Source organism: Ranitomeya imitator, chromosome 2 (assembly GCF_032444005.1).
Source record: "Ranitomeya imitator isolate aRanImi1 chromosome 2, aRanImi1.pri, whole genome shotgun sequence".
NCBI lineage: Eukaryota > Metazoa > Chordata > Amphibia > Anura > Dendrobatidae > Ranitomeya > Ranitomeya imitator.
Genome location: NC_091283.1, coordinates 383,805,532 through 383,829,708, shown reverse-complemented (window position 1 = coordinate 383,829,708; position 24,177 = coordinate 383,805,532). Strand labels below are relative to the sequence as shown.

At 45.7% G+C, this 24,177-nt stretch overlaps 1 protein-coding gene across 3 annotated transcripts in view; it reads left to right on the top strand.

Moving 5' to 3' along the window:
* LOC138664075 (gastrula zinc finger protein XlCGF57.1-like) overlaps positions 1 to 24,177 on the top strand; it is a 77,744-nt gene that overhangs the window by 207 nt on the left and 53,360 nt on the right. Inside the window, exon 1 of one of the 3 annotated variants that reach the window (XM_069750502.1) lies at positions 6,191 to 6,560. The exons of the other annotated variants lie outside the window; for them this stretch is intronic. The gene's annotated coding sequence lies outside the window, so the exon portion shown is untranslated. Of the gene's footprint in view, positions 1 to 6,190; positions 6,561 to 24,177 lie in introns of those variants that run through there. 3 annotated transcript variants of the gene reach the window in all.

Below are 24,177 nucleotides of genomic sequence, written 5' to 3'. Positions count from 1 at the left end.
CCTCCTGGTGTCGCTCGCTGCTCTGTTACTGTACAGTCTCCATTATGGCCATTGCCGGCTCCATGTTGTCACTATCAGGAGATATTAACCCCTTAACGACCGTCTATGCTTTTTAAGGGTGCTGAGAAATAAGTTTATAGCTACCCCCAGTGTCTGAAAATCTCCAGGGTCTCGACCATTGGGGGTAACAGGAGAACATGATTCTGGTCGGTTGTTACCGTCCCCAGTGTTGCGATCGCCGTTATTCACCAAATAATGGCGACCGCAAAAAAACCCCTGATTTCCCATTTGTTTCTCTCTTCTCTGATATGATCTAGCATATCAGAGGAGAGAAAAAATGGGGTCCCCCAAGCCCCCAGATACCTCTGGTGTCCCTGGACCCTCCTGCATCCCCCGGTCATGTCCCCTTGCCATAGGTGTCTTCTTCCGGGAAGAAAACGGCTGGTGAATGCGCAGTGCACCCACCGAGATCTGCCGGCCGGCAGCAATAGGAGATTTTTCAACCATACTCAGATGGCACCACCATCAGTACTATTGGTTGAAAAATGTAAGGAAAGTAACACAGGTAGTTGAGTGAAAGTAAATGCAGCCCTGCCTGTCTGGGAGCCCTACTGCAACAGGCAACACAACAGATGTAGACCCAACTTGGAGTCTCCACATTTCAAAAAATGATTGTCACACAGCAGTGGCATCAATTTCCACAGAGTAGAAGCAGTATAATTGGCCTCTGACACACCTTACACTACAGGCAACCCACCCGATGGAGACCCAACTTGAAATCTCTACATTTCAAAACATTGTCACACACCACTAAAGTGGCATCAATATCCACAGAGTAGAAACAGTATAATAGGCCTCTGACACACCTTCCACTACTGGCAACCCACCAGATGGAGCGCCAACATGGAGTCTCCACATTTCAAAAAAATTCTTTGTAACCGCAGCAGAAGCAATGGCAGGCACAGCAGAAACCACAAAGATGACACAGACTGCAATAACACGAGATTAATGCATGACACTAAAAATGACACCATTGCCTAGTCTGCCCAGTCTGCGACTGGGGTTCAAAAGTTATTGGAGATCCACGACTTGTACAATTTGCTAAAGTTATGCGGTCTACACTTACAGGGGACAGCCTGATGCGCTTATCCGTCAGGACACCTCCAGCAGCGCTGAAGACACATTCTGAGAGAACTCAGGCTGCTGGGCATGACAAAACCTCCAATGCGGGACAGGGAAGCTCAGGCCACTCTTCCATTTTTGAAGACCAAAATGCAAACCCCACCTTTAGGGTGGCCAGGGTGGTAGTCATGGGCAGTAGTGTTCCCACACCCTGGTGCCCCACAGATGAAATGCAATGTCCATTCTGCTGCATGGCAGTGTGCGCAGACGTACACTCACATTCACTGTTAGAGTCCCCTCGGCTTCTTTCACTCCGGCTCCGCATCTACAAGCTCTGCAAACCATCTCAGAGACATTGTCCTTTTTCAACAGTTCAACTTTACTTAACAGTAGGGTTTCTATCACAAATGCAGCATAGTGTACACGGAGTGGCATCTCTCACGCTTTCTCTGCCTTCTTGGAAACCTCTATTCTTCCTAGCAGTCCCTGTCTCGCTTTTGGTAATCCCTGCCTCATTTCTGGACCATCTCTCTCATGGACAATCTCTGTCCCATCCATGCCTTCTGGCCCACCAGCTTCCTATCATCCCCTTGTCCGGCTGCACGATATTCAGGCTGGGGCCCCTTCCTGCCTTAGCAGCCTTATCCCCACGGCTTGCAGACTGTCTCCTTTCACTGCTGCATCCTGACTGACTCCAACCAGGAAGTGCCTGCCTATGTCCCCCTGCTATATGCTGCACTACTCTGTAGCCCCTCCCAACTGGAATACCCCTATGCTAACAAAACCTAAACTAATACTCCTATTCCCTATCTCTAATGTGCCCCACTAATCTAATCCCACTATTGCCATATGATATCTTCTATTCTGTCCCTATTTCTATACATAACACACATCAAATACATCACATTACAGAACATAAACAATACAGCAACATCACACTAACATTAGTGAACGACAAGGTGCCGCAGGTAGTCATGTGAACAGTGTCCAAAGAAGGGGATGCACATGGCGACCCTGGTCACCCCCTTACACACCATCCTCTCCAGTCATTCACAATGTGTCAGACTTGTACTCTATTCTGCTGGTGCACAGGCTGGTCAAAAAAAATGTGTTTAACGACTCAAGGAAATTGATTATGCCACTTACACTGTTGCTAATGTTTTTCTGATTAAACCTTGATGCTCCCGGGGTTGGACATCTAGAATTGTGATGCTCACTATATGCCTCACTGCTGCCTTGGGGAAAATCACTATTAAGACTGTCTATAAGCGTGTTTTCATACTCCAGCATGCTCTCATCCCTTTCCAGTGGGGGGGAGCATCTGGCTAAATTTACTCTTGTAAGTTTTTGTATATCAGGCCGGGGTCACACTAGACCGTAATACGGCCGAGTGCAATGCGATAAAAAATCGCATTGCACTCGGAACAATGTTAACATATGGGGCCGCTCCCAGCAGCCAACTTTTTCTCGGCCGTTTTCCTCGGTCCGAGACACTCGCAGCATGCTGCGATTGTCACGGACCGAGGAAAACTCTCGACTCACTCGCACCCATATAAGCCTATGGGTGCGAGTGAGACAGCGCACACCACTCGGATAACATCCGAGTGATGTGCGCTATAAGCGGACCCCAGCAATGGAGGAGATGGAGAAATTCATTTCTCCGCCTCCTCCGCAGCTGTGCTCCGATCCTCCCTGTGCGAGAGAATCGGAGCACAGACGCAAGACACTCGGCTCCTGCTCTGCTGCGAGCAGGAGCCGAGGGTCATTAGCATATTGCATCCGATGCTCTCGCATCGGATGCAATACGCCAGTGTGACCCCGGCCTCAGTCACAATCCGTCGAATGTTGAAAAAAACGGATCCGTCACAGATTGTGAAAAACTGATGCAACGGATCCGACTAGCTAATACAGCTAATTGGATCCTAAAAAAAATCAGAGCATGCTCAGTTAAAAAAACAGACGGATTTGACGGATCTGGCACCATAGGGTTCCATTCTAGCAAACAACGGATTGCGACGGATCAGTCACTGTCCGTTTTTTCAACGGACACAAAAAACATTACTATGTCCGTTTTCTCCGGTCTTCGGAAAACCAATTTTCAACGGATCTGGCAAAAAACGGATGAATCGTGAGGCCATCCGTCGCAATCTGTCACTAATACAAGTCTATGAGAAAAAAATGGATCCGGCGGCAACTTTTGCTGGATCCGTTTTTTTCAAAATTCGCCGGATTGTGCCTGACAGCAAAAAACTGATATGTGAAAGCAGCCTAATATGAATGTAAAGCTACTTTCACAAATCAGGTTTTTTGTTTCAGGCACAATCCGGCAAGCTTTGAAAAAAACAGATCCTTTTTTTTATGCCGGATCCGTTTTTTTCTCCTAGAGTTGTATTAGCACCGGATTGCACCTGATGGCCAGACGTCTCATCCGTTTTTTTCCGATCTGTCCAAATAGTAGTTTCCGGGGATGGAGAAAACGTCCAGAGGAATGTTTTTTCGTCTGGCGACAAAAGCGCACAGTGACGGAACCGGGCAAAAACGTGTGAAACGGAGATGTGAAGATTCGGCCTCCGGATCCGGTTTTCCAATCATTTTCCATTGAAATCATTCTCTCTCCTTTTTTTCCAAGAAGTCACTGTAAACTCCATGTTAAAAATAGAAAACCGGATCCGGCAGAAAAACGGATCCATTGCATCAGTTTTTTCACTATTTCAACGGATTTGTTTTTTGGTACATTAGCCGGATTCTGCCTGAAACAAAAAACCTGATGTGTGAAAGTAGCCTAAGAGAGTAGCAACCAAGTAGGCAGAACTATTTCTAACCCTAAGAATACTGGCATCATGTTGAAGATAGGCACCAACTTTTGCCACAGAAAACTGGGTAAGCTTATTGACTCGAGTATAAGCTGGGGATGCATTGTCCCCCTCATCCCTGTCATACTATGCATGGCTCCCCCTGTCCTGTCCTGGTATGTGTGGCTCCCCCTATCCTGTCCTGGTATGTGGCTCCCCCTGTACCGCATTGTTCAGCTCCCCTGGTTCCGCATTGCTCAGCTCCCCCGTTCCCGCATTGCTCAGCTCCCCCGTTCCCGTATTGCTCAGCTCTCTCGTTCCCGTATTGCTCTGCTCCCCCGTCCCCTATGGCTTACATTGCCCCCCCCCCCTCCCCGTCATACTCACCCTCGGTCGCTGCATCTCCGTTGTCACGGCGCCGGCGGCTCTCCTCTCCTCTGCTCAGCGGTCATGTGGTACCGCTCATTAAGGTAATAAGGAAATCCTGATAACCTGACCTGTTGGTGGCTCTCGAGGACTGGAGTTGGGGAACACTGCATAGGTCATCGATACGATCTCTCAATATTGTGTTTTCAAGGACAATAGCTATCACCTTGGCATAGTCATCACCTATACCATCTTCAATGCTCGACACGCGTTTCCAATTCAGTCAGCTGTTCAGCCTACTCGTCCTGTCTATCCTGTAGATCCAGTATTAGGCAGTATTAAGCAGTGGATTGAATAATGTTTTTAATTTCCGGCAGTAATTTGTCCGTGACCTCAGCTGCCAAATATGAAGGATTCATTAGTATCTCCCCTTTCATTTTGAAATAGAGGTGAGAGATTGATGAAAGAGATGGACCAACTTCTCCCCACCCTCAGTTTGGGGTGATTGATCCTCTTGATCAAAAGTGGGAGCCATTTTGGGAATGTTTGAAACGTCAACAAGACAGGAGGAAACGGGCTGTTTTTGCCCACTGCGAATTAAATGGCAGTCCATATAAGCAAATAGAATTATCTGAAGGTCTCCTTTAGCTTGATGTAAATTTTAAAGATTATGAGTGTGTATAAGGGAGTAACGTTCAAAAATCAGATGGCCAGATGAAACATACGGAGAGCATAAGCGATGATTAGAATTCATATGGTCGGCGCCTGAACCAGAAATCTCACAGACCCATATTTTGCAGCATTAGTTATCCCATGTTAGAAGACAGGGAAATTTACAGGGTAATTCATCTGTATGTCCAAGAAATTTTCAGCCGTAATATCGTGTCTGGACACTAGATGGTAACAGAGACACACCGGGATAGTTTTTTTTTTAACTCAAATTTTTATTTAGGATCACATGACAATTAACTTGTTACATTCTTATATTTCAATACAGAGTTTTTACCCCAAAATAGACCACCCCATTCCCAACTTAATCCACCCCCTCCCAAACAGACAGCCCACCTCTTTTAATAACTTAACCATCAGGATTATAGAGTTACTATCATCTCATGTAGATCTGCATGCCTCATATTATACACCCTTCTTTTATAGAGAACCTATCACATGGCGAGCCACGAAGACCACAATTTATCAAACGTTTCTATTTTCCCTCTTTTCTTATAAATCCTTCTTTTCTAATATCAGGCCCTGTTTTACATACTGAAGGAATTCCCTTCTTGTAGGCGGCTCATCCTTAATCCAATTTCGCGCTATTACCTTTCGAGCCATATACAGTAATCTGGCAATGGCTGTCTTCAGATTGTTATCCACTCCAATCTCATCCACGCATCCCATCAAGCACACTATCGGGTCTCTTGGCACCGTGCATTTGTACGCACCTTCCACTCGACTCAAAACCACCAACCAAAAAGCAGCCAGTCTCGGACAGGTCCACATCATATGAAATATGTCAGCATCTGCGAACCTACACCTCGGGCATTCAGAGTCATCACACAAACATGCCTTGAACAATACTTCCGGAGATTTATAAACTCTGTGTATCACATAGAGTTGTGAAAGCCTATACGGTTCGCTCAGTGACAGCCTTGGTATCCATTCCAACACCGATTACCAAGTTTCATTCTCCATTGGGCCCACATCTCTCTCCCACCTAGTTCTTGCCGTGATCGGATACCCCAGAAGGTAAGTATGCAGCAAGTCTTTATAAAGAGTAGAAATAACCCCCCTAGTAGTCCCCTCACTACAGACAAATTCCAATACTATAGCCCTTTGAATACTGGCATTTCCATCCCTATTCTGAGCTCCAAATGCGTGCCTCATCCGCAAATACTGATATTCCCCCTTAGGCCCGAGACCAGACTCTGCCTACAGGGGGCGTGGCCTGGATCCTGAGCCGAGCGGACGTCCCTGGTATGAGCTCCCCGGACACCTCTGATTAAAACTCAGATTCGGCACCAAATTCCCTCAAAATACGCCCCAAGACCGGTGACTGGAGGACCTCTCACCTGGCACCACCTGAACGCTGTGTCGGGAGAAGCCCAGTAGCAGAGGGACGCGGGACAGCGCCAGAAGCACTCAGGAGGAGAGACGCCATCGCTGCCTTCCTTTGAAGCCCCGGAGGTGTACCGGCTGTCTACAGCGGAGGAAGGGATCGCGGAGCCAGCATCGGGACGTGAGGCAAAAAAGAGTTCCGTGGCACAGCACGGAGAGGCACCGGTAAGTGTGGGAGTGCCAGTGGTGCAGGGAGAGGACACGTGTTACAGCGGCCATTTTAACATAGACACAGCTGGGAGCCGGCAGGCTCGCGGTGCGGGCCGCATATAGTGCTTCCTTGATATCTGTCTCCATCGTCCCCTCATGTCCCACTGCTCCATATTGTGCTCACCTTGCCTGGGAGGAGGTCGTGGGGCTGCCTGGGGCTGTGGTGGCTTTGCTTTGGCTTCCCTCCCCCCCTCTCCTTTTGGCGCCAAACGCAGCGGTTACACAGCAGACTCATATCTAATAGCAATGCTGCTTCTACGGTCCCGCTCAGAGCTCATAAGGCCCCAAGCCATATCCTCCACCAAACTGGTAATCATAATACGGGAGAGGCAATTGCTGTTGAGAGAACTGGCTGTCTAATGTAGACATACTCGCCTCACTGAACCCCCCCCCCCCCCCACAGCCACATATCGACCACCAAAACTTGCTGGGGTATATGGGCAAACCCAAAAGACGACCTGATTTACCCCCGGATTCTGAAACCCACTCCGATAACATGGATTGCTTTCTAAATACAAATAGTCAACATAGGAACACAAGATCCAAATTTTCCAATAAGGTCTCGAGTGACAGCTCCTTCTTGCGTGATTCGTCAGCTTCTCAGAGCTCACCTGATAGAATGACTGATGAGGAAGAAGACAATAATGATTTTTTAGATGACGTGACTGTAAATGATCTTAGCAAAATTATTAGAACACTCCCCACCAAAAAAGACCTAGAAGTTTTTGCTTGTCGCATTGAAAACTCCTACAAAAAAGAGCTCCATGCCCTAAAATCGTAATTCACATCCCGAGTGGAGGACGTGGAGAAGTCTCAGGAAGTCATTTTACAAGAACTACAAACCCACAGAGAGGTCATTACTAGCCACGCTTTGAGATTGGAGGACCGTAATAGACAAAACAACATCAGAATACGTGGTCTCCCTGAATCTGTAGGTTTATCTGATCTAGACTCCATGGTACAAAAACTGTTCCTTGAATTATTAAATGATGAAGAAGCAGGGTACATAGAATTTGACCGTATACATAGATCACTTGGACCTAAACCGTCATCAGAATCAAGACCCATGTTATCTGCAGAATACACTATTATAAAGTCAAAGAGGCCATCATGATGGCTGCTAGACAGAGAGGTACCATCAACTATTGCGGAACCCAGATTTTGTTGCTCTCAGATCTATCTAGGCGCACTATACAGCTCAGGAGAGCACTACGGTGTTGTGAATTCTGTGGCAGAGTTCACTCCTGTGGAGAAAAGTGGTACTGCAGCTTCTGAGTTTCCTCCCTCAGGTGATCTGGTGAGGTCGTTAGCTGCTTCTCTACTTATCTCCACCTGATGCTTTGATCCATGCTTCCTGTCAATGTTCCAGTGTTGGACTTGTGTTTCTCTGGATCATTCCTGTGGCCTGCTGCTCTGCATAGCTAAGTGCTTCTTTGCTATTTGTTGCTATTTTTTCTGTCTAGCTTGTCTATTTGTTTTGCTCGAAGCTCTGGGACGCAAAGGGTGTACCTCCGTGCCGTTAGTTCGGTACGGAGGGTCTTTTTGCCCCCTTTGCGTGGTTTTCTTTAGGGTTTTGTGTAGACCGCAAAGTTATCTTTCCTATCCTCGTTCTGTCTAGAATATCGGGCCTCACTTTGCTGAATCTATTTCATCCCTACGTTTGTCTTTTCATCTTACTCACAGTCATTATATGTGGGGGGCTGCCTTTTCCTTTGGGGTATTTCTCTGAGGCAAGGTAGGCTTATTTTTCTATCTTCAGGCTAGTTAGTTTCTCAGGCTGTGCCGAGTTGCATAGGGAGCTTTAGGCGCAATCCACAGCTGCCTCTAGTGTTGTTTGGAGAGGATCAGGAATTGCGGTCTACAGAGTTTCCACGTCTCAGAGCTCGTTCTATTATTTTGGGTTATTGTCAGATCACTGTATGTGCTCTGATCGCTATGTACATTGTGTTACTGAATTGCCTAGCATAACAGTACAGGAAGCCAAAAGTACTAATGATTCTCAATAGAGGGAAAAAATAAGTTCTGAGACCATTTTTTTTCCTTTGCACTGTGATTTGTCTTTTTTTTCCCCTAGACATTTGGGTGGTTCAGGACACAGGTGTTACAATGGACATTAAAGGTCTGTCTTCATGTGTAGATCAGCTCACGGCAAGAGTTCAAGATATACAAAATTTTGTGGTTCAGAATTCTTTGTTAGAACCGAGAATTCCTATTCCAGATTTGTTTTTTGGAGATAGAACTAAATTTCTGAGTTTCAAGAATAATTGTAAACTGTTTCTGGCTTTGAAACCTCGTTCCTCTGGTGACCCAGCGCAACAGGTTAGGATCGTAATTTCTTTTTTGCGTGGCGACCCTCAGGACTGGGCATTTTCTCTTGCGTCAGGAGATCCTGCATTGAGTGATATCGATGCGTTTTTCCTGGCGCTTGGATTGCTGTACGATGAGCCTAATTCAGTAGATCAGGCAGAAAAAAATTTGCTGGCTCTTTGTCAGGCTCAGGATGAGATAGAGCTATATTGCCAGAAATTTAGAAAATGGTCCGTGCTCACTCAATGGAATGAATCTGCGCTTGCAGCCATTTTCAGAAAGGGTCTCTCTGAAGCCATTAAGGATGTCATGGTGGGATTTCCTATGCCCGCTGGTTTGAATCAGTCTATGTCTTTGGCCATTCAGATCGGTCGACGCTTGCGTGAGCGTAAATCTGTGTACCATTTGGCGGGATTACCTGAGATTAAACCTGAGCCTATGCAGTGCGATAGGACTATGACCAGAGTTGAACGGCAAGAACACAGACGTCTGAATGGGCTGTGTTTCTACTGTGGTGATTCCACTCATGCTATCTCTGATTGTCCTAAGCGCACTAAGCGGTTCGCTAGGTCTGCCGCCATTGGTACTGTACAGTCAAAATTTCTTCTGTCCGTTACCTTGATATGCTCCTTGTCGTCGTATTCTGTCATGGCGTTTGTGGATTCAGGCGCTGCCCTGAATTTGATGGACTTGGATTATGCTAAACATTGTGGGTTTTTATTGGAGCCCTTGCAGTGTCCTATTCCATTGAGAGGAATTGATGCTACACCTTTGGCCAAGAATAAGCCTCAATACTGGACCCAGCTGACCATGTGCATGGCTCCTGCACATCAGGAGGTTATTCGCTTTCTGGTGTTGCATAATCTGCATGATGTGGTCGTGTTGGGGTTGCCATGGCTACAAGCCCATAATCCAGTATTGGATTGGAATTCCATGTTGGTGTCCAGCTGGGGTTGTCAGGGGGTACATGGTGATGTTCCATTTCTGTCAATTTCGTCATCCACCCCTTCTGAGGTTCCAGAGTTCTTGTCTGATTACCGGGATGTATTTGATGAGCCCAAGTCCGATGCCCTGCCTCCGCATAGGGATTGTGATTGTGCTATCAATTTGATTCCTGGTAGTAAATTCCCAAAAGGTCGACTGTTTAATTTATCCGTGCCTGAGCACACCGCTATGCGCAGTTATGTGAAGGAATCCCTGGAGAAGGGGCATATTCGCCCGTCGTCGTCGCCATTGGGAGCAGGGTTCTTTTTTGTGGCCAAGAAGGATGGTTCGCTGAGACCGTGTATAGATTACCGCCTTCTTAATAAGATCACTGTTAAATTTCAGTACCCCTTGCCATTGTTATCTGATTTGTTTGCTCGGATTAAGGGGGCTAGTTGGTTCACTAAGATAGATCTTCGTGGTGCGTATAATCTGGTGAGAATCAGGCAAGGCGATGAATGGAAAACTGCATTTAATACGCCCGAGGGTAATTTTGAGTATCTAGTGATGCCGTTCGGACTTGCCAATGCTCCATCAGTGTTTCAATCCTTTATGCATGACATCTTCCGTGAGTACCTGGATAAATTCCTGATTGTGTACTTGGATGACATTTTGATCTTCTCGGATGATTGGGAGTCTCATGTGAAGCAGGTCAGAACGGTTTTTCAGGTCCTGCGTGCTAATTCTTTGTTTGTGAAGGGATCAAAGTGTCTCTTTGGTGTGCAGAAGGTTTCATTTTTGGGGTTCATCTTTTCCCCTTCTACTATCGAGATGGATCCGGTTAAGGTCCAAGCCATCCATGATTGGACTCAGCCGACATCTCTGAAAAGTCTGCAAAAGTTCCTGGGCTTTGCTAATTTTTATCGTCGCTTCATCTGCAATTTTTCTAGTGTTGCCAAACCATTGACCGATTTGACCAAGAAGGGTGCTGATTTGGTCAATTGGTCTTCTGCTGCTGTGGAAGCTTTTCAAGAGTTGAAGCGTCGTTTTTCTTCTGCCCCTGTGTTGTGTCAACCAGATGTTTCTCTTCCGTTCCAGGTCGAAGTTGATGCTTCTGAGATTGGAGCAGGGGCTGTTTTGTCACAGAGAGGTTCTGGTTGCTCAGTGATGAAACCATGCGCTTTCTTTTCCAGGAAGTTTTCGCCTGCTGAGCGAAATTATGATGTGGGCAACCGAGAGTTGCTGGCCATGAAGTGGGCATTCGAGGAGTGGCGTCATTGGCTTGAAGGAGCTAAGCATCGCGTGGTGGTATTGACTGATCATAAGAACTTGACTTATCTCGAGTCTGCCAAGTGCTTGAATCCTAGACAAGCTCGTTGGTCGTTGTTTTTTGCCCATTTTGACTTTGTGATTTCGTACCTTCCGGGCTCTAAAAATGTGAAGGCGGATGCTCTGTCTAGGAGTTTTGTGCCCGACTCTCCGGGTTTGTCTGAGCCGGTGGGTATCCTCAAGGAAGGAGTAATTGTGTCTGCCATCTCTCCTGATTTGCGGCGGGTGCTGCAAAAATTTCAGGCTAATAAACCTGATCGTTGCCCAGCGGAGAAACTGTTTGTCCCTGATAGGTGGACGAATAGAGTTATCTCTGAACTTCATTGTTCGTGTTGGCTGGTCATCCTGGAATCTTTGGTACCAGAGAGTTAGTGGCTAGATCCTTTTGGTGGCCCTCTCTGTCGCGGGATGTGCGTACTTTTGTGCAGTCCTGTGGGATTTGTGCTCGGGCTAAGCCCTGCTGTTCTCGTGCCAGTGGGTTGCTTTTGCCCTTGCCGGTCCCGAAGAGGCCTTGGACACATATCTCTATGGATTTTATTTCTGACCTTCCCGTTTCTCAAAGGATGTCAGTCATTTGGGTGGTCTGTGATCGCTTTTCTAAGATGGTCCATCTGGTACCCTTGTCTAAATTGCCTTCCTCTTCTGATTTGGTGCCTTTATTCTTCCAGCATGTGGTTCGTTTGCATGGCATTCCAGAGAATATTGTTTCTGACAGAGGTTCCCAGTTTGTTTCGAGGTTTTGGCGAGCCTTTTGTGGTAGGATGGGCATTGACTTGTCTTTTTCCTCGGCTTTCCATCCTCAGACTAATGGCCAGAACGAACGAACCAATCAGACCTTGGAAACATATCTGAGATGCTTTGTTTCTGCTGATCAGGATGACTGGGTGTTCTTTTTGCCTTTGGCTGAGTTCGCCCTTAATAATCGGGCCAGCTCGGCTACCTTGGTTTCGTCGTTTTTCTGCAATTCTGGGTTCCATCCTCGTTTCTCTTCAGGACAGGTTGAGTCTTCGGACTGTCCTGGTGTGGATACTGTGGTGGACAGGTTGCAGCAGATTTGGACTCAGGTAGTGGACAATTTGACCTTGTCCCAGGAGAAGGCTCAACTTTTCGCTAATCGCAGACGCCGTGTGGGTCCCCAACTTCGTGTTGGGGATCTGGTTTGGTTATCTTCTCGTCATATTCCTATGAAGGTTTCCTCTCCTAAGTTTAAACCTCGTTTTATTGTTCCGTATAGGATTTCTGAGGTTCTTAATCCTGTGTCTTTTCGTCTGACCCTTCCAGATTCTTTTTCCATACATAACGTATTCCATAGGTCATTGTTGCGGAGATACGTGGCACCTATGGTCCCATCTGTTGAGCCTCCTGCCCCGGTTTTGGTGGAGGGGGAATTGGAGTATATTGTGGAGAAGATTTTGGATTCTCGTGTTTCAAGACGGAAACTCCAGTATCTGGTTAAATGGAAGGGTTATGCTCAGGAAGATAATTCCTGGGTTTTTGCCTCTGATGTCCATGCTCCCGATCTTGTTCGTGCCTTTCATGTGGCTCATCCTGGTCGGCCTGGGGGCTCTGGTGAGGGTTCGGTGACCCCTCCTCAAGGGGGGGGTACTGTTGTGAAATCTGTGGCAGAGTTCACTCCTGTGGAGAAAAGTGGTACTGCAGCTTCTGAGTTTCCTCCCTCAGGTGATCTGGTGAGGTCGTTAGCTGCTTCTCTACTTAACTCCACCTGATGCTTTGATCCATGCTTCTTGTCAATGTTCCAGTGTTGGACTTGTGTTTCTCTGGATCATTCCTGTGGCCTGCTGCTCTGCATAGCTAAGTGCTTCTTTGCTATTTGTTGCTATTTTTTCTGTCCAGCTTGTCTATTTGTTTTGCTGGAAGCTCTGGGACGCAAAGGGTGTACCTCCGTGCCGTTAGTTCGGTACGGAGGGTCTTTTTGCCCCCTTTGCGTGGTTTTCTTTAGAGTTTTGTGTAGACCGCAAAGTTATCTTTCCTATCCTCGTTCTGTCTAGAATATCGGGCCTCACTTTGCTGAATCTATTTCATCCCTACGTTTGTCTTTTCATCTTACTCACAGTCATTATATGTGGGGGGCTGCCTTTTCCTTTGGGGTATTTCTCTGAGGCAAGGTAGGCTTATTTTTCTATCTTCAGGCTAGTTAGTTTCTCAGGCTGTGCCGAGTTGCATAGGGAGCTTTAGGCGCAATCCACAGCTGCCTCTAGTGTTGTTTGGAGAGGATCAGGAATTGCGGTCTACAGAGTTTCCACGTCTCAGAGCTCGTTCTATTATTTTGGGTTATTGTCAGATCACTGTATGTGCTCTGATCGCTATGTACATTGTGTTACTGAATTGCCTAGCATAACACTACGGCCTTTATTATCCCTTCTCAAGGAAAAAGATATCACTTATAAGTGGGGATTCCCGTTCCAGCTGATAGCCTTTAAAGGGGGGAAAACAGCCATTTTCCTTAACCTAGGGGATCTAACTAACTTTCTAGGTACCTTTTGAGTTGCCGATGACTGATCTCCTGGAATGGCCTCATTCTCCCCAACTTCCAGATATCCCTCCTAGATGGCTAAAAGCACAGCGCACCAAGCAACACAAGAAGAACGGCTCCCCTTGATTGTAACATGAGAGGAGCCTGTCTCTCTTTAGACCTTCTCCTGCCTCGCAGCGTGCAATACTATACATGTACTAATTTAAATGTGCGGCATTGAGTTTTGCGGCGATTTGGTTCTCAATCACCTATGATCTGCCGTGTGGAACACTCTTTACTGACCTATGGATCCGGTACCCATTACCGGGATAATTTTGAAGAATAGTTGGTTTGCCTATTTACCTTATTGTTTATATTGTTAAGTTTAAATCTGAATCTAGTCTGGACAAAACCGGATATTAGTTAACAAAGTTTGGTTTAATATTTTATTGTTTAGGTTGTGGGGGTGGCAAACAGAGGTTGGTTCTCGTCTTCGGCTTCTTCCCACCCTGATTGTTGTATTTGGTGGCCTCCCACCAAATAACCGCACCAGGATTTCTTACTCTAGGTGTTTATTCACCACGCACTTTGTTTTTCTCCACTACTTTCAACTTTCTTGTTTCTTTCTTTTCTTCACCCTTTTTCCCTCATCCCTTCGACCTGTCCCATCCCAAAAACCACACAAAATTCTCTTCAGGTTCTGGTCCCAATGTCCGCACTACCATTCCATTGGAATCTACACTAGTCATGACTGGAATTAAATTTTGTTCCCATAATGTTAAAGGGTTGAATGTGCCCGAGAAAAGGAGACAGATTCTGTACTCCAATCATAAACAACGTATATCAATTTTAATGTTCCAGGAGACGCACTTTAAAACTGGGGTGACTCCTAACTGTACTTCCTATTATTACCCAAAATGGTTCCATAGTACCAATCCTTGCTCTAAATCTAAAGGAGTGTCTATAGGCTTCCATAAATCCTTCCAACCTGAGATCCTTGAATCATTAATAGATACGGAGGGAAGATATAGTTTCTTGAAGGTGGCTTGGGGAACACGTACTCTTATCTTCACAAATGTCTTCTTCCCCAACCAAGGCCAGCAGAAATTTGGTTATATATGTAAACGACTCCTAGAGAAATTCGCAGGTGCATTGCCGATAGTCCTTGGAGGTGACTTCAACCTCCCAATGAACCCTCTAGTTGATATCTTGTCAGGCAGGACCTCTTACTCTCCATCCTCCATCAAAAAAGTGAAGAAACAGATGTATGACTTACGTCTGGTGGATGTATGGAGGATTCTCCACTCGGGCACGAAAGACTATAGCTTTTATTCTCAAGTACATTCTACATACAGTAGAATCGACTATTTCTTTGTATCCCACTGCTTATTAGATTCTGGGGTGAGGGCGGATGTGGGATCTGTGCTGTGGTCTGACCATGCGCCCATCTATTTTTCGATCCAACTGGATCCCTCCGTGAGATCTAGCTTTTCATGGCGGTTAAATAGCCTGCTACAGGACCAGATTTGTAAAGCAGAGGTGAAACGTTCGATTGAAGGTTTTATGGCGGACCATGCCGGAGACCCAACATCCCCCTCCATGCAATGGGAGGCCCTGAAGAGCGTCTTACGGGGTGTGTTTATCTCACAGGGAGCACGTCTTAAGAAGGAATGTCTGGCAGACATTGCCGACCTCTCTTCACAGATACATAAACTTGAGATGCAACATAAAAAGGACCTCTCCTTGCTTACTTTGTCAAATCTGTCCACAGCTAGACAAAAGCTACTTACAATTTTAGATCAGAAATCTCGCTGTTTTAGAGAAAGAATTAGAAGTCGACTTTACCATCTAGGGAACAAAAGTGGCAAATTCCTAGCGAGAGCCTTACACCCACGAGGCCCACAAACATTTATCTCACACATCAAAAACGCCAAGGGTAAAAAGGTTCACAGCCCCAAAGACATTTTATCTAGCTTCTATGATTATTACAGATCTCTCTATAATATAAATAGCCAATTTAAGGATCTCTGTTATGATCTGGTGGTTTAGGAGCAACATGGAACGAGCTCTGAAGGAAGTGGTACCTGTACTGACCGCAGTCCCTAAGCTCAACACAACACTAGAAGTAGCCGTGGGATGCTCCTAACACTCCCTAGGCACCTCGTCACAGCCTGAGAACTAACTACCCCTAAAGATAGAAACAGGAAAACTATCTTGCCTCAGAGAAAATCCCCAAAGGATAGCCCCCCCACAAGTAATGACTGTGAGTGGAGAGGGAAAAGAGATACACCGAATGAAACCAGGATGAGCACAGGAGGCCAATCTAGCTAGCTAGATAGGACAGGATGGAATACTGTGCGGTCAGTATAAAACACTTTTAGTTTGCAAAAATCTCCACACCTGACTAAAGGTGTGGAGGGTAAATCTGCTTCCCAGAGCTTCCAGTATCACTGAATTAATTCATACTGACAAGCTGGACAAACATAGAAAGCACAGAACGGATAAGTCCACAACCTGTGGACAGAAAAGAGCAAGCAAGGACTTAGCTTTGCTGAACTGGTCAGGATAACAGGGAAATCCAAAGAGATGTGAATCCAACCAGGAACCATTGACAAGTGGCACAAGCTGAAGGAAAGAGCCAGGCTAAGTAGCCGAGCAGAATAGACAATCAGTGGAAGCAGCTGCTGACAGCTAAATCCAAGGAGCAGCCATTCCACTTAAAACCACCGGAGGGAGCCCAAGAGCAGAACTCACAAAAGTGCCACTTACAACCACCGGAGGGAGCCCAAGAGCGGAATTCACAACAGATCTCCCCGCCCATTCCCTACAAGAAAAAATCAAATCCTATATCCAGCAAAACAAACTACCCACAATTTCTGAGGAGATCTTAGCTGATCTAGAAAACGATTTCTCCTTAGATGAGGTCTCTTCCGTGATTCGAGACCTAAAAATGGGCAAAAGTCCAGGCCCTGATGGTTACACAGCAGGCTTCTATAAGCAGTTCTCAGATTTACTGTGCCCTCCATTTCTTTCAACGTGCAACTTTTTTTCCTCAGGGGGTTCTTTCCCTCGACAAGCCCCAATTGCTCATATTACAGTCATCCCAAAGCCGGAAAAAGATCCGTCCCTTTGTAGCAATTACCGCCCTATCTCACTTATAAATATAGACGTAAAATTTATGCCAAAATGATCTCAAAGAGACTCAGTAGCCTCTTGCCCCACTTGATTAATCAAGACCAGGTAGGTTTTATAGCCGGAAGAGAGGCAAGGGATAACACTATTAGATCCATTTCCTTGATTGACAGTGCAAATAGAAGAGGTGATCCTTTATGTATTTTATCAATCGATGCAGAAAAAGCATTCGATAGAGTGGGTTGGGAATTTATGTATCAAAAACTTGAAGGAATCGGTCTGCAGAGGAGGGCAATGTGGAGTATCAGGGCCCTCTATGAGTTTCCTTCTGCTCAGGTCAAGGTCAACGGCTCGCTATCAGACCCTTTTCATATACAAAACGGCACAAGACAGGGGTGTCCTCTATCCCCCTTGCTATATGTACTAACCATGGAACACTTGGCAATTGCAATTCATAACAATCCATATATAGCAGGAATGAGGATTCAATCAGAAGAGCATAAATTGGCACTGTTTGCTGACGACGTACTCATGTATGTTACCTCTCCCATTACCAGTTTGCCCAATATCCTTTTAGAATTACACAGTTTTGGCTCACTAAGTAATTTTAAAATAAATTCACGTAAGTCCGAAATATTAAATATCTCACTGCCACCCTCTTTATTCTCCCAGTTAAGCTCCTCTTTTCCATTTAGATGGAGATCCGACTCCCTTACCTATTTGGGTATAAAATTAACTGCTAAGTCACTACAATTATATGACGCCAATTATAAAATAGCCCTGAACAGAGCGGAGCTTGACCTGGAGAAATGGAACAAATTACATCTATCATGGCTGGGAAGAATTAATACTATTAAAATGGATTTACTACCGCGCCTTCTTTACTTCTTCCAGACCATCCCTTTGTTCCTACCAGCGTCTTTTTTCTCTAGACTCAAGACAGCAATAACGAGATTTATTTGGTCGGGGAGGCGTCCACGTCTGGCATACCATCCCCTGAGCAGAACTAAACAAACCGGGGGGTTGAGTCTTCCGGACTTTTCACTTTACAATAACGCATCTCTTGGAACCTGTATCCTAGATTTATTCCATCACAAACTCAGTAAAAAATGGGTTGATGTAGAGATGAAGCTCTCAAAACATAATCCTATAGCTCAAATCTGGAGAGAGGGAATCACGACCGCTCAGCGAAATCACCTACCCTTTATTACAAGAAACCTAATCCTATTCATTAAATATGGTAATCAAAAGCTTAATACTTCTTCCATTCCAGGTCCCTCAACCCCAATCTCTGATAACTTAAGGTACCTTCACACATAACGATATTGTTAACGATATCGTTGCTTTTTGTGACGTAGCAACGATATCGTTAATGAAATCGTTATGTGTGACAGCGACCAACGATCAGGCCCCTGCTGGGCCATCGTTGGTCGCTGAATAAAGTCCAGAACTTTATTTCGTCGCTGGATCTCCCGTGGACATCGCTGGATCGGCGTGTGTGACACCGATCCAGCGATGTCTTCACTGGTAACCAGGGTAAACATCGGGTAACTAAGCGCAGGGCCGCGCTTAGTAACCCGATGTTTACCCTGGTTACCATCCTAAAAGTAAAAAAAACAAACGCTACATACTTACCTACAGCTGTCTGTCCTCCGGCGCTGTGCTCTGCACTCCTCCTGTACTGGCTGTGAGCGTCGGTCAGCCGGAAAGCAGAGCGGTGACGTCACCGCTCTGCTTTCCGGCCGCTGTGCTCACAGTCAGTGCAGGAGGAGAGCAGAGCACAGCGCCGGAGGACAGACAGCTGTAGGTAAGTATGTAGCGTTTGTTTTTTTTTACTTTTAGGATGGTAACCAGGGTAAACATCGGGTTACTAAGCGCGGCCCTGCGCTTAGTTACCCGATGTTTACCCTGGTTACCGGCATCGTTGGTCGCTGGAGAGCGGTCTGTGTGACAGCTCTCCAGCGACCAAACAGCGACGCTGCAGCGATCCGGATCGTTGTCGGTGTCGCTGCAGCGTCGCTTAATGTGAAGGGGCCTTTAGACTTTCCATCGGGTCTAGACAAAGCTAATTTCCTACACAAACATAAAGATAACTATCCAATAGCCTATGACTACATAGATCAGGCCTCGATAAAGCCCCTGCGGATGATTTTCGCCAGAACTGAGCCCCCGCCAGGTTCATGGTTCTTCCATGAACAAATTAAAAACTATCTCACTAAATTTTCTAGACAGACTGACATTTATAGACAGCTTACCCCCTTTGAGTCTGCGTGCTTGGGTGGAGATCCTCTGACTCATACGGTATCACTATTATGCAAAATATTTCAAGGGCACCAAATAACCTCACTTGATTCCACTATATTTTTATATAGGCAAACCACTGACACCAGAAGATCATTGCAAAAGTCTTCTCTTCACCTTCAGATCTTCCCTATGCTCAGATTATCAAGAAAGAAGCTATAAACTTTTGTCTAGGTGGTACAGGTGCCCATCCAATATCCATATTATATTCCCCACCACCCCAGATACTTGCTGGAGGGATAAAGGGAGATACTTGCACATCTGGTGGTCCTGCCCACCTATACACAATTTTTGGGTAAACATGTTTGAACTTTACAATAAACTATCCACGAAATACAACCTACAATGGAATTGGCCTTATTATCTATATGTGACCTCTCCATTGCCAAATTCAAGAGAAGTCTACTCAGACACTTCTTAACAGCGGCGCATAATCTAATTCCCCGTTATGGGAAGCAATCAAAATCTCTCTTGCGCACTGATTTTATTACCGAACTCAATCACATCTTTAGAATGGAGCAACTGATTCGTCAAGACACTGGAACCTCAGATAAAGTATTTAATGTTTGGTCTCCCTGGATTGCTTTTAGAGAGACTGAAGAGCTGAATAATTTGTTACGCTAAATGACCTAACCAGAGCGCTCAAAACCCGTACCTACCATTTTCCTTGGAAATGGGATAAATAATGTACGATCATAAAAGAACTACAGACTCAAGTCCATTTGGACCGGAAACCGGGTTCTTACCCCTTGCTCCCTAACCCCACCTCCCCATCTTCTTCTCCCCCCCCCCTTTTATTTTTATTTTTATTTTCTTCTTTCTCTCTTCTTTCTCTTCTTTTCTCTCTCATTCTTCCTCTTCTCTCTTCATGATCTAGGTTACATTTGGTTTTCTAATGGTTGTTAAGTGTTATAGAGAGCCTAGACACCATCACTTCCAATCGATAAATAATTAATATCTCAGAATTCTATGAAAGTAGAATAGCGGGAGTTCAGGATATGTAATATCTGCAAACTTTTTTTACGAACATTAATGAATCTTTCATGTAGTTAAAAGTAGTATGTCCACAGGACTGAAATCATAATAATCATTTTACAATACTCTGGATCTCTTTTCATGAGACAGTTATACATGTATTTTAATATTGTAAGAGAGACAAACTCTGGTTATACATAAAGTTATTCAATTATTATGATCATCTTACATTTTTGTATGTGTTTATGAATGCAAATTATTACTTTGATTCCCATGTATGTTCATATACAACTTAATAAACTTGATTTACACAAAACTCTGCCTGCAATCGAGAAAAGGATTTCAATTTCCCCTTCTCAATTATCTGATACACATATTGAATTCCCATTGCCTGCCATTCTGGTAATACCCCCAGTTCCACAAATTCCGGTAAGTTATTATTGTGCCATATTGGGGAGATCTTGGTCAGACCCTTAACCCCACGTACTGTATGTGTTTCAGTCTACACCACAATTTACATATCAAAAATATAGTGGGATATGACTTCCCCAGAGACCCATCCTCTAGACCAGTGTTCCCCAACTCCGGTCCTCAAGAGCCACCAACAGGTCATGTTTTCAGGATTTCCTTAGTATTGCACAGGTGATTGAATGCTTGCCTGTCCAGGTGATCCTATTATCGTGCAATACTAAGGAAATCCTGAAAACATGACCTGTTGGTGGCTCTTGAGGACCGGAGTTGGGGAACACTTCTCTAGACACTGCACTACCGGTCTTCTGTTTGTCACTTTTTCCATCAATTGCTGTACCGCGCTGGACGATCCCTCATACGCCCAGCCCTTCAAGTGCTGACTCTGGGCTGCCAGAAAATATACTTCAGGGTTAGGCAATGCCAAGCCCCCCTCATCCTTGGGCCGCTGAAGCGTCTCCAGCCTGATCCGTGGGTTACGTCTCCCCCATACCAAATTTCTAAACAGGGAGTTAATCTGCCTAAATTTTGCCCGCGGTATCAAAACTGGCGCGTTATGAAGAACATAAAGGATTTTCGGCATCAGAATCATTTTGATGAGACTTACTCCAATTTATCATCAACTCCGACAATGCCCCAAATCTTTCAATAAGCCCAATAGCACCCCTCAAGGAAGCGACCGGGTCTGCCAGAAACAGTAGGATGTCGTCCGCATACAGCGCCACCTCTACTTCAATCATCTCATATTTAAACCCTGACACCTCGTCCAACTGTCGAAGCTTAGCAGCCAATGGTTCCACAGCCAGGGCAAACAAAAGAGGAGAGAGTGGACACCCCTGTCTCGTTCCTCTCGCTAAATGTATAGTCCTTGATAACTCCCCATTCACCCTGACTCTAGCCACCGGCCGCGAGTACAGCAGCCGAATCCAGGACATAAACTGCGAGCCAAACCCCATACACTGCAATACCTGCCAAAGATATCCCCATTCCACACTGTCGAATGCCTTATGGGCATCTAAGGATGCAATGACTCTCTGGCCACAGTTGTCGGATCTAAGCTGCAGATTCATAAACAATCTCCGTAGATTGACCGCCGTGGATCTATCAGGCATAAAGCCAGATTGGTCTGGGTGTACCAGGCCGGAGATGACACTCGTCAACCTAGTCGCCAACACCTTGGCAAGAAGCTTGACATCAACAGTGAGTAAGGAGATCAACCGGTATGATTCAGGCTGCCCGAAGTCTTTCCCTTCCTTAGTAATTACCGTTATTATGGCTTCTCTCATGGATGCTGGCAGATACCCTCTACTTTTAGCCTCATCTAGGACCACCTTTAATCTGGGAACTAGCATCTCTCTCATATTTTTGTAGATCTCAGCGGGAAACCCATCCACTCCAGGTGCCTTCCCATTAGCCATAGACTGTAATGCCCGACCCAGTTCCTCTTCCGTGATGGGAGCCTCCAAACTCTCTCTATCCACGTCACTCAACCTCGAAAGTGCCAGTCCTTCAAGAAACGCCACTGTGTCTCCTGCCGACTCATCTACCCTAGAAGAATATAGGTCAGCGTAAAAGTCCGCAAAGACCCCCAAAATCTCAGAATTTTCGGAGACAATCCTACCATTCCCGGAAGTCAGATAGTGAACAAACGAAGTATTCCTCTGAGCAGAAGCCACCAGTGACAGCATGTGTCCGACAGTCTCACCCTCCTGATAATATGCCAGGTTCTGAAACTCCCGCTTCCTTTCTGCCTTTCCCAGCAAAGTTTTTTCCAGTTGACTCTGAGCTGCCTTTAGTCTGTTCTCAGCTTCAGGGGTACCCATCATAACCATCTCATCCTCCGCTGCCATTAGCCCATCAGCCACCGTCTTCTCTGTCTCTCTCGTCCGCCGCTTACATCTACTAATATCTCTAAATAGTAGTCCTCTTAAGTACGCCTTCATAGCTTCCCATATGGTAAGAACATCTGCACTCCCATCATTCAACACAAAAAATTCTGCCAACTCCTGTTTTATCTTATCTAAATCTATACTGTGCAGCCAGTTAGGGTGAAACTTCCACTCTCTCCGGCCCACAGCCCGCGTCCCCACCAGTCGAAACTCCACCTCAATTGGACTATGGTCCGACAGAGCCCTGGGTAAATATCGAACATCCACCACCATAGTGTCCAACAGATGATTGCTTAGTGCTAGATCAATTCTGGATAGCGTATCATGAGCCAGTGTGTAACATGAATACCCCCTTTCCTGTTGTGAATTCTGCTTTTGGGCTCCCTCCGGTGGTTGTAGATGGTAATGCAGTTGTCCCTGTGCTGCAGTCTTGGACAGGTGTATCTGCTAATTGCAATTCTGACTGGGGTATTTAGCTTTGCAGGACTCATTAGTCCTGGCCAGTTGTCAATGTTCCTTTGGAAGTGTTGGTTCTCTGCCTGGCCTCTCCTGGTTAGCTGCCAATTCAGCAAAGATAAGTGCCTGTTTATTTTTCTGAGGCACACATGCTGTGTGCTGATTTTCAGTGCTGTTCATTTGTTTCTATTTGTCCAGCTTAGACTGTGTCTGTTGTTTTTCTCAGTCTGGTTGGATTCTCTGGAGTTGCAGATATACTCTCCACATCTTTAGTTAGGTGGTGGAGTCTTGTATTTTCTGCTGTGGATATTTTTGTAGTATTTTTTATGCTGACCGCTTAGTATCCTGTCCTATCCTTTTCTATTTAGGTAGAAGTGGCCTCCTTTGCTAAAATCCTGTTTTCTGCCTGTGTGTGTCTTTTCCTCTCCTACTCACAGTCATTAATTGTGGGGGGCTGCCTATCCTTTGGGGGTCTTCTCTGAGGCAAGATAGTTTTCCTATTTCCATCTTTAGGGGTATTTAGTCCTCTGGCTGTGTCGAGGTGTCTAGGTTTTTGTTAGGCACACCCCACGGCTACTTCTAGTTGCTGCGATAAGATTAGGGTTTGCGGTCAGTATAGTTACCACCTACTCCAGTGAAAGTTTTCATGCTGCTCCAAGGCCACCTGATCATAACAGTACAACTGGCCCACAATGAGTTAAATGCATCTAAGAAGAAGGGAGGAAAAGTCTTGAGCCATTTTTTTTCTTCAGTCTGTTTTGTCTTCTCCTCCCTCTTTATTTCTGGGTGGCTGAGGAGCCTTGTGCTAGCATGAATGTTCAGGAATTAGCTTCTCGTGTAGACCAGCTTGCTGCTAGGGTACAGGGTATTTCTGATTATATTGTTCAGACTCCTGCTTTAGAACCGAAGATTCCTACTCCTGATTTGTTTTTTGGTGACAAGTAGTGTTGAGCATTCCGATACCGCAAGTATCGGGTATCGGCCGATATTTGCGGTATCGGAATTCCGATACCGAATTCCGATATTTCCCGCGTATCGGATACCGGAATCGGAAGTTCCCAGAATTCAAAACTGCACGCAGCAGCCAATGAGGAATGAATGGAAGTGTGGGCACATCCTGTTTAGCATGGTGGGCATGTAAGTACTGGCAAGGCTGTGATTGGCTCCTGAAATGATGTCACTATGCACTATAAAAAACGCTGCCGCCATTTTGCGCTCACTCTGCTGTGATTTCAGTTAGGGACAGGACGCTGTGTTCTAACTGAGGGCCAGTTGAGATAGCGAATTGCTTCATTGCGCTTTTCCCAGGCTAATTTAG